The sequence below is a fragment of the Helicoverpa armigera genome, chromosome 9 (genome assembly GCF_030705265.1).
Source record: "Helicoverpa armigera isolate CAAS_96S chromosome 9, ASM3070526v1, whole genome shotgun sequence".
In the NCBI taxonomy this organism is placed as follows: domain Eukaryota; kingdom Metazoa; phylum Arthropoda; class Insecta; order Lepidoptera; family Noctuidae; genus Helicoverpa; species Helicoverpa armigera.
Window position 1 is genome coordinate 6,624,196 of NC_087128.1, and position 10,349 is coordinate 6,634,544.

Sequence of the window (10,349 nt, forward strand, 5' to 3'; positions counted from 1 at the left end):
GCGCAGTTATCAAATCTCTTTCCTTTCATATGCCCTTGCTCTGGCCTTAAAACCAATTACAATGATTTTCGATATTATTTTCTTACGTACCTATACTTCTATTTTTACAGGTATTATGTTCTGGTCCGTCTACTCATTAGTGCCTATATGTATATATAAATAATGTTCTTGTGGTCTTAGTCAAACATTCCCAACAGCTAAACGATTTGGGCAAAACTGTTCATCAGGTAGAACAGATACATTTTATTGTAATGAGGTATCCTAAGTAATGTACCGATTAATGACTAGAAAAATAATGGATTTTGACTAGAAAAAGGCTCGATAACCGAACTGAACACTCGTCAAAGGGCTCTTGATCAGTTCCTTTCGTAAAATATAGAGCACTCACATTTGAGGTCGTAAAAGTTGTATAAGTACCTAGCATTGAAAGACTTTATCTTATACGAAACGAGAAGACAAAAGATGGAAAAAAAGATGGAAAAAAGCTTATAATCTGTCTATCGGTGCTTATTATAATAGTTATATTAGGTAAACAATAACTTTGTCTGTTTTATGGATTGATCAACGTAGAACAGAATATGACTAGAGTGTAATTGATTGTACCAGTGAGAAACCAGTGTAATCAAAATTATATTTTTAATACATAATACGCATTTTGCACACCTTTGGTCCTCGAAAAACTCGAATCCAAAATTTTTGTGTATCTAGATCAGAAATATTAAGTTTCAAATAATATCAATAAGGCGATTTTCTTAAATGTGCTGCTTTTTTAATAGCATAATTAATATAAAATGCCCATGGTATTGGTGCCACCTGCATCTACACTCATCAAAATAATGACTTTAAAAAACAAAAAAAAACATCGTTCATATACCTAAATATGCCACACAGAGATACGCTTAGAATTAAACGTTGCTGTATAATGTAAGAGAAAACAAAACAATCATAAAATATTGCACACTTAATGCAATGCAGATGTCAAAGATAGCAGGAATGCATGAAGAAAGAATTCTCAGCCGATGTGGTAGGTACGTACTAAGTTAATGGGCTGGTACATACACAGTTTCTCACAGGCAATGGGATATTGATGTGTTGTTGCGTGAGAATATGGGATGACTTAGGACCGTACATTATAGTTGTATTACGGAATGACATAACGGGCCAATGTCGCCGCTCGGGCGACCAGGGGCGGCGAACGGCGACAGGTGCGCACTGCGCCCGCGCATCTAATGCGGCGCCCCACCTGCTGCGTACAATACCGACGCAGCTCTCTATCGAATAACATTATTCAATCATTAAGACACAGGTATTGTTAACCCTCAATGTTTTTCGTAACTTTGTTCTTTATTCTTACGAAATCGTATGAATAATTAAATTAAGGACTGAGTAACGACCTCGTTATTTATATTAATATTGTTTATATAGTTCAGTTGTGCAAATATATCGTACTTATTTCACTTTCAGACAGGGAAGTTACCTGAACACTAATTATAGAATTATGATCGTTTTCTAACCGAATATGATAACATTAACTACGCTAGCATAACTACAAATAATCAAGTAATAAAAATACGTTTGCGTGCGTCTTCTGTGTAAAAAATATCCAGTTATCTAGCAAAAAATTTAAGGAATTGTTGAAATTATGTTAGGATTCGATGTTATTATTGAGAACGTTTAAAAAATGCTTGGTACCTATTTACTAGACAAGATTAACGGATTAACAATACAACTAACATAGCAAAATAAGTGGTATCTATTTCGAAACGTGGAATAAAAAACGTCTTGATCTGCTGCTGATTACAATTACCGCTCGGTGGGAACATATTGCATTAAGAACAAAGGGGCCTTGAAGGAGGCGCTACGCTCGGGTGCAACCTCGTCTACTCGTGCTGGGCCTTTGTTGCTGTTCTCACTATCCTTCTCAACAATAACCCACGCGAGTAATTCATGCAATAGGCCGAGGGCTAATGAACTGCAACCATTATGAATTTAATTATTTTTATTAGCCAAGTACCTAACTGGCTACTGTTTTTCTCACTGTACTGTAGACATTATACTTAATTGCTTTGTGTACTTGCTGCCTACTTCTTATGAGAATTTAAATAGATATAAACCCAGATTTGTTACTCATCGCTTACACTTAGTTTTCAATAACTTTCAGCCGTAGGTTTTGTATATAAATGTATTTGTATGATAATTGATCATCCATCTCCTGTAATGGCCACATGAGGTCCTCTATTTGTCTCGACTCTCTTCGGCCATTTTACAAACTTACATGGCTATGAAAACATGAGTCATCCGATCTATTATCTACAGATAAAATAATTATTCATCAAAACGCCTTTTTTGTAATCCAAAGTTTACTACAACTTTGCCGTATAGGCAAAACGAGTGAGGTTCATCAAACAAATGTCTTAAATTAAGTTCACGATTGTGATTAAATTCTTGATACTAAATATGTATTTAAAAGCCAAAGTAATACCTACTTTTTTATTTCCAAGATAAATGTGCATTAGTAGCAAAATTAATTGGTTGGTGATTACGCCACTAATCAGAATAAATGGAAACTGCGATAGCGCTACCAGTTGCTTCAGTAGTTTTATTTTTATAATAACGACTTTAGCATTGACTTGTAACACTAGTTATTGTCTCATACATCTGAGCAACTAATTAGACGTTTATTACTAATTTATTCTTCTAAATTGTTAAATTGTGTAATCACGACTTTGTCTCAAAACAATTCAGATTTCGGTTGAAGTGAGAACTTAACTTTATTGCAGACAAGCGAAATACTTGACGTTGCATCTTATATGTATTTACTGGAATAATAAGTAAAAAAGAAAGCAGCATAAGCACAGCACGAGCAGTAAGCAAAAACGCATGTAAACATCCAGATTAACAACTTTCGATCATTTTCAACTTTTGCAGCGTATAAGATGTTTTATGATTCTATATACTCCTCATACCGACTCATTTACCATGTTTGGTTACTGATCGTTATTACAATTTTTTACAAGATGTGATGTGATGAAGAACGATTCACGATAACCTTGTAGATGATTGGACCTGAGTGTGAAACAATAGTTAAATTAAAGGAAGGAACCAAATAATTGGCCGCAAACCGTGTAGCAATGGCAAGAACATGTATCTAAGGAGTTCGTTATAGATTTGTGCGAGTAGACTCGTAGTTCGAATTCGAACCAACCAATTAAAGCCAGCATGTATTGGCGTGAAGCTGCAAAAAAGTTATAAAGAAGTTTGCACGCAAGCCAGCCTAGTCTATTTAAGTATATCCATCCCCATGGCAACTGTACACTCTTGAGTCTATAGTTGTCTCGGAACAATGCAAAAAATGTCCTCACATAAGTAATCGTTTCCAAACATGTCATGTACAATAACTGAATAGGCAATGGCGACGTAAAGAAGAGAAAACGTACCTACCTAAAACGTTGCATTGTTGTTTAAATATTCATATATGGTAAGCTATGACCAAGGCTGACGACCACAGCGATCACGTCATTTGTGTCACACAGATTTAATTGCCAAATCTAATTTCTTATTGGCTAGTTAAAGTTAGCATATGAGAAAATATAAAAAAATACACGCATGTCTATGCACTCCAGATCAATTCGTTTAGTGAAAGTCACATATCGCTTACCAATGACCCCTGCCTCAGAACTTACTTGTTAAAACTTTAACTACTCAAATATTTGCTAGCTGGTGGAGGCTTTTTAGAGGAAGTCCGGTTTTGGCCGTTAATTGCTGCAGAACCTGACACGATCTTTTAACTGAAATTAATGAACCATGAACTGAACATACGCGAATCATGACTCCCACGTGGATTTAAATATAAGGTTAAACAATTTATCATGCCTAAGAAAACACAGATCTCACCAAAGTCTAGTACAAAATATTTGTATTCTCATCCAAGTTATAATATGCAATAACTTTATATTTTATTTCTTAAATACCACACAAGAACATACATAAAAAATAATTAATATAGTAATTGGTATAGAAAATTATGTCGTATTTTACTTAGCTGGCTTAAACCGGGTTTTTCTAATTAAAACATAGTGGGCTAAGTAGTCGTAGTAATCCAGTTTGGTATTATATCAATCGATTGCATCACCGTAATGCGGCGGTACCGGATGCTGTGTAGAATGAAAACAGCTCGACAGTCCCTACAAGGCAATCTTACTTAGGGCTCGCTTGCTACGTAAAACAGTGATTTATAATGCAAATATCAATTCAAAATGGTGATTTATACTAATTGTTACGTATTAATAACATATACAAGATCATTGCTTCATACATTTTATATCGCATTAAATAATAGCAATTATACAAAATGGTTCTGTTTTTGTGAGCTCGTCAGGTCACCGCGCAAAAACTCTTGCAAGCTCTTCTTGACAGGACTTTCACTGCCAGTGGTTACAAGTTCAATATAAAAGAAAGTGGTATCTTTACATAATACCGGTACAAAGCGAACTTTAATAGAGGCTTAGCCATCAATCAATCAATTTATTCTGTAGAGTAATTGATTTCTTAGCCGCTATAGAAGTAATGCTTCAACTTGACCATACACCACCAACACAAAGTAACTGCACCTCACAGCTGTTTAGAGATATATTTTTGCGATATTTCGTTATTAGGGTGTTGCCCCTGGTGACTCACCCAGTTCCAATTTCTTGTCATCATCATAATTACCAACCTATTTACTGTCCCAGTGTCGTACACAGACTCATTGTCGTACAGACTCCGGCCATTGATCTCCCCGTCCGTTCAAGGAAAATTGTCATTTTCTTGTTTATTACATACAATTTTCTCCGCTTAACAAAGTTGGCTTAAAGCTGGACGCAGGTTTTCTTAGAGTTCATGCTTGATTAAAAGTTAAATTATAAAAATGTAAAACGGTTATTGCATATCCTTATCTAGCCTTCAATCAAACATAGTTGGGAAAGCTAGTCTAACCGAATGCAGCTGAGTACCAGTATTTTATAAGGAGCGACTGCCTATCTGACCTCCACAACCTCGTCACCCGGGCAACCCTTGGTAAGTACTGGTCGGCTTGGCAGGCTCTCTGGCTTCTGACTATACTTAACGACTGCCAAAGATGTTCAAATGATAGCCGGGACCTACAGTTTATCGTGAATTCCGATTATTGCATGTATGCATTCATAAAATTTCCTTAAAAGCATGCTTACGCACCATGTAGGAAAATTTACATGTCATGAAATAGATTTAAAGTGAATAGATTTCTGATGGGTTTTTCCATGAGTCATTATGAATCTTAAGTCCTTTTGTTAAGGATCATTATTGACATCACTTCATTCCGAGGCCTCTAACGCTTGCCAATACACGCTCATGTGGCAATCTGATTTTCACTATCTAGGTATTGCTGTTTTACTTGCTTTCTTAGGACACAGTTAAGCTTGTCCTTATAATAGTAACAAAAAATCCGCCTAAATATACATTTAATATGTAATAGGGTTAGCCATAAAACAGTATGTAGAAGAAGTTTTAATTTAGGATGTTTTTATAAAAGGGATGGATGATGACAACACTAAACGTAAATAAATGCTCATCACATTCTTTTCTTATAAGACTCCATTTTTCTTGTGAATTTTGCGAGTTTGGTAGCCCTGTGCAGTTGTACATAGTGTCCACGTAAGAGCAATAACGCGTATTGCAGTGAAACTATCTCGTTTTGCAATCGTTGCCGTCACCAATAAGTTCCGATGCAGAATGCTTTTACATAACAACCCCTTTTTAAAAGCTTTTATGATCCCTCAGCATGTCATTTAAATATTAATGAGTACTTAGTCGTCGTTACGGCTGTTCCTAGAACGAGTTGTGAAGACATTTACATCGAATTCCTTCGACTTTGAGGAAAATATAACAAGTTTTGCGGACTCGAATTTGTTATTTAGGAGAATACCTAGTTATCGCTGATTTAGTATGTTTCAAATTGAGTTGTGTTATTGATAAATGTTGCATTTAACATTGTTAGCATTTTAGTTATTTATCAAAGAAAAGTTATTCTGGCCAGTTAGTCTTTAACATTTTAATGAGGGGAAAAAAGACCAGTGAGTTCCTAGTTAATTATATAAACTATGAACAATATAGCTGAAGTAGGCAAGTGAACGTTTCACAGAGGTGAACTCGAGCGCGCTAAAATGAATGTTAAGTTATTGGAATGAGATCAGAGTAGAGTGTAGAATGCGAGCGGTCGCGGGGTCGAGCCGAGTCGTGCGAAATGCTTGCGACAGTGCAGGATGCGCCGGCGCCGTGTGAGTGTCCGGGAGATGAGACCAACCTTGAGATCATCGGTGAGTGCGGGAGCTGTGGTGTACGGGGCTCATTCCTCCCGGTGAAGCGATGCCTTCCCTCGCAGGCGCACAGCCGTTAGGCAACTCCGTGGAACTCGCCACACAGCAGAGACAGCAATACTTATTAGCGATACACTTTTATGTTGTACAGCTAAAAACACACCATCACTTAGCACTACACCTACACTCCAAGGGTCGGAGTTAACCGTTCGTTTAACGGGCACTCGTACGACTAATGAAGTAGCGACAACGCCGGTCGATGTTACAACGTACGACCGAGATGTTGGTCGGACAATGACTGAACGCGAAGTCGCAGGCTGCGGCGGGCGCGCAGGTTGCGCGGCTCCCCCGCCCCGCGCCCCGCGCCCCGCGCCCCGCGCCCCTCGCCCGCCCCGCGCCGCTGCAACCTTACTCCGGAACGCGTTCCCAGTGGCCGAGCTTTTGCAGCCCTGCTCTATCTACACCGTATACTAAAGCTGCAAGGGCGATAAAGCGAGCACCAAACCCGTTCGCCCACTATTGCAAAAAGACACAGGCACCCATGTAGCCCTCCGCCAGAAAGGTCGACGATTAGAATACAAGGGCATAGTAACGATTTTGACTTAATTTCCAGAGCTTTCTGTATGCAATTCGAATTCAGTTTATTGAAAGAACTCAATCTTTTCTTTCGGAATAAGAGCCTTACTATCAATCTATGATGATCATAAGTTTTTCATTATGTGATTCCAATAATCATAAAGCAGTTCACCTCAGACCATTAACTCCACACAGTACGGGGCCCTTAGCGGCTTTGAGTAAAATGTGTACAAATTCAATCACGGCACACATTCCTGCCAGGGCTATCTATGGGATATAAAAAGCGTGGCTTCTGTGTGGCTATTAACATCCTCGCGACGGCGGCGCGCGGCGCGGGGCTCAATAAGCGATCTTCGTTTTTTTCTCATCACCAATTACATCTATTTTTATAGGTCCATTGAAAAACACAATCGCAGTAATGGCTGTACAATTCGATTGTCCGGAGAATACGCCTCTGGTGATGTTATTCAAAGGCACTCGATAAAAGCAAAATTGAATACAAAATAACGTAAGCGTCTGTAATATGTCATTACATTAAAACAAAAACATGAAGTGCAGATCGCGGCTCGGTGCCTGCCGGCTGTTTTCACTTTTGCGTGGATTACTGCAATCATATGATGTATGTAGTACATCCTTATTTAGTAAATTAATTTTACACTCAGTCTGTGATCCAAAGAAAAATCACAACAGTAAAAAAAAGTTTAGTTCAGTGTTAGCCCTATAACTCTATGTACCTACCAACTAGTTATGAAGTTGATGGCCATCGCCAGCTAATTGTGAGGCAGGAGCTTCTTTTCAATTAAACACAAAACAAGCGAACCATGATTGCTATATTTATATTATAAAACAATTTACCTCTTATAACGATGTCTGTGGCAAAATATTACAACGTAAAGTCGTAAAATATAATTCTTAAATTATAGGATAACCGTAGTAGTTTTATCTGATGAGCTAGTTGGTGCTGTTACGATAATTTCATGTTTAAATCATTTTTGTGTGGCACTCGTAACAGTACCGAGCGTAATCATTGAGCATGCTATGATTTTGTAGCGCATTTCTCGTGACCCATATATTAGACATCAACGCGCGGCTACACTCATTTATTTTAGATATTTTTCGTCTCTAAAATGCATTTTCCTCTTCTTTGGGGAAGTTTTGAAGCTCATTGACGTCATAATTCGAGGAACACGTTAGTAATTATTCTTAAAATTCTATTTAAATATTAGTAGGTAATGCCTACACAACGTGCAACCCGATAGATGATAAAATATTGTACGTTTTCAGATGGTCGAGTGTAGTTGGTTAATTTACATTATGATTGCCTGGAATTAATGTGATTTAGATTTATTATACTAGTTGTTGAATGAGAAATGTTTTTGTTTCTTTAGAAGAAAAACCAGGCGTAAACATTAATTTAAACTTGACATTTGGAAATGAAGTCGGTATAAATAAATAGCCTTTTTATTTTATATCGTGTTAGATTTCAATAAAATATTTTTGCAAAAAGTCCGTTATTAATGCTTCGTTCTCTGAATATCATACCTATACATTATAAAAGCATTGAATAATAACATCAAATGTCGTCGTCCAATACAAATCTTGAATCAGATGTAATATTTATAAATAACCCATGATTCTCTTGTAACCAGTTTGTAAAGCTTTCTTGTTTTACAGCTTTAAGTTTTAATAGCACTTACTGAATATTTCGTTTTGACGTTAATACAGTGTAATAACGTTTTTTCATTAATTTTATATGAGTATAACTTACTAAATCTTCCTTTGTTCTACGTAAATTTATTTTAAATTATTCTGCTGATATGCTGAAATGTAGGATGATGTAGATGAAATAGGTATCTGAATGATAAGTTTAGTATATTTACGAAAGTTTTGATTTTATTATTGTCTTTTTACATGCCGTAAAAATAAACTTATTTATACATATATACAACTAAAAACAATTATAAAATGGCATCAAAAAACTCCTCATCGCCCACCGGGAGTGTACCCAAGAGGCTGGCAGCATTGCCACGTTGGATGGCAATGCTTAATTTTTGACCAAAATAAAAACCAGCCTTTGGGTCACTTGAAGTGTCAGCAAGTCGCTTTTACGAAATGGCTAGTGATGTGAACATTTGTGAACTAATAATCAAATATTTCAGACTTCAAATTCCAAAAATCAATCTGCGATCAATTAATGGTAAAAACAAGCATCAGCTAGTTGCACAAACGCCCAGTCACTGTTGTCATCATCAGCTGAACCACGACCACGCTTACCTCATGCTTTACTGATCTCATCTAAGGTAAAAAATGGGAGAACCCTCACTGCCCTTTTTTTTCAGGAAAAGAATCATCATCTCCCGAACCTTTTTCCCAACTATGTTGGGGTCGGCTTCCAGTCTAACCGGATTCAGCTGAGTAGGTACAAGTGTTTTACAAGGAGCGACTGCCCATCTGACCTCCTCAACCCAGTTACCCGGGCGACCTGATACCCCTTCATTAGACTGGCGTCAAACTTACTAGCTTCTGACTACCTGAAAAGAATGCATTGCGTTTAATTGTTTAGGAATATTGCTGATCACACTCATTAAAGTAAATAGAGGTAAATTTAGCAGCCAGTGAGATTTCTTAGTTTGTAAATGAAATAGATTACTTATATGTAGATCAATATTATAAGCCGAAAATCGATCTCAGTGGCGTGCACTTGGAGAGGCCTATGTCCAGCAGTGGACTGCGATAGGCTGATGATGGATGATGGATGGATGGATCATTATTTAGCATAGAAATTATTCTTAACTAAGTTTTGACACTAACAGTATTTTGTAAGACTTATTCTAAATCCATTCAGATACAGTTGTGTAACTTTCATTTGCATACATCAAAATTCTAGTGCAATTATAATGCTAATCTGTATATTTCGATATATAAGGCTAAAACTTATATATTTCGATATACCTACTAAATGTGGTGAACTGAAAATATTCGTATTTTGTAAAAAAAACTACAATTTAATACGACACTATTTTTGCATTGTTTACTCTCCTAGAACAATAGCGAATCGTTCGATAGATTTATTATTTATATTTGAATAAATATCCCTTATTGAGGAGGTCATCTATCGCGGAACACAGATACTATTGATTTATGAAGGTACCTTCGTATGTAACATGCAATTCGTGATCCTATATCAAACGGGAGGTCTCTCTGAACACGAGATCGCGTACATCGCAGATCTTCAATATCGCGATAATAGTTCTGAACTCTCAACTGTTCGCCTAAATAATACTGAATGCCCACCATGGAATAAATAACAACAGTAAATAGCAAGACATGCGAACTCGTTACTACAAAAATCTTGAATTCTTCTTTAATTTCTGTAAGTTTGACGAGGTATTTTTGTGACGTCGTTTTTGTATTAGTAGGTGGTTGCAGTGGCATCTCCTC

General features: G+C 36.9%; 1 protein-coding gene across 1 annotated transcript in view; it reads right to left on the bottom strand.

Annotated features, from left to right (window-relative positions):
* LOC110370027 (uncharacterized) overlaps positions 1–6,655 on the bottom strand; it is a 99,937-nt gene extending 93,282 nt beyond the window's left edge. The window contains exon 1 of the mRNA XM_049839294.2: positions 6,320–6,655. The gene's annotated coding sequence lies outside the window, so the exon portion shown is untranslated. The remainder of the gene's footprint in view (positions 1–6,319) is intronic.
* Between the last annotated feature and the right edge of the window lie 3,694 nt (positions 6,656–10,349).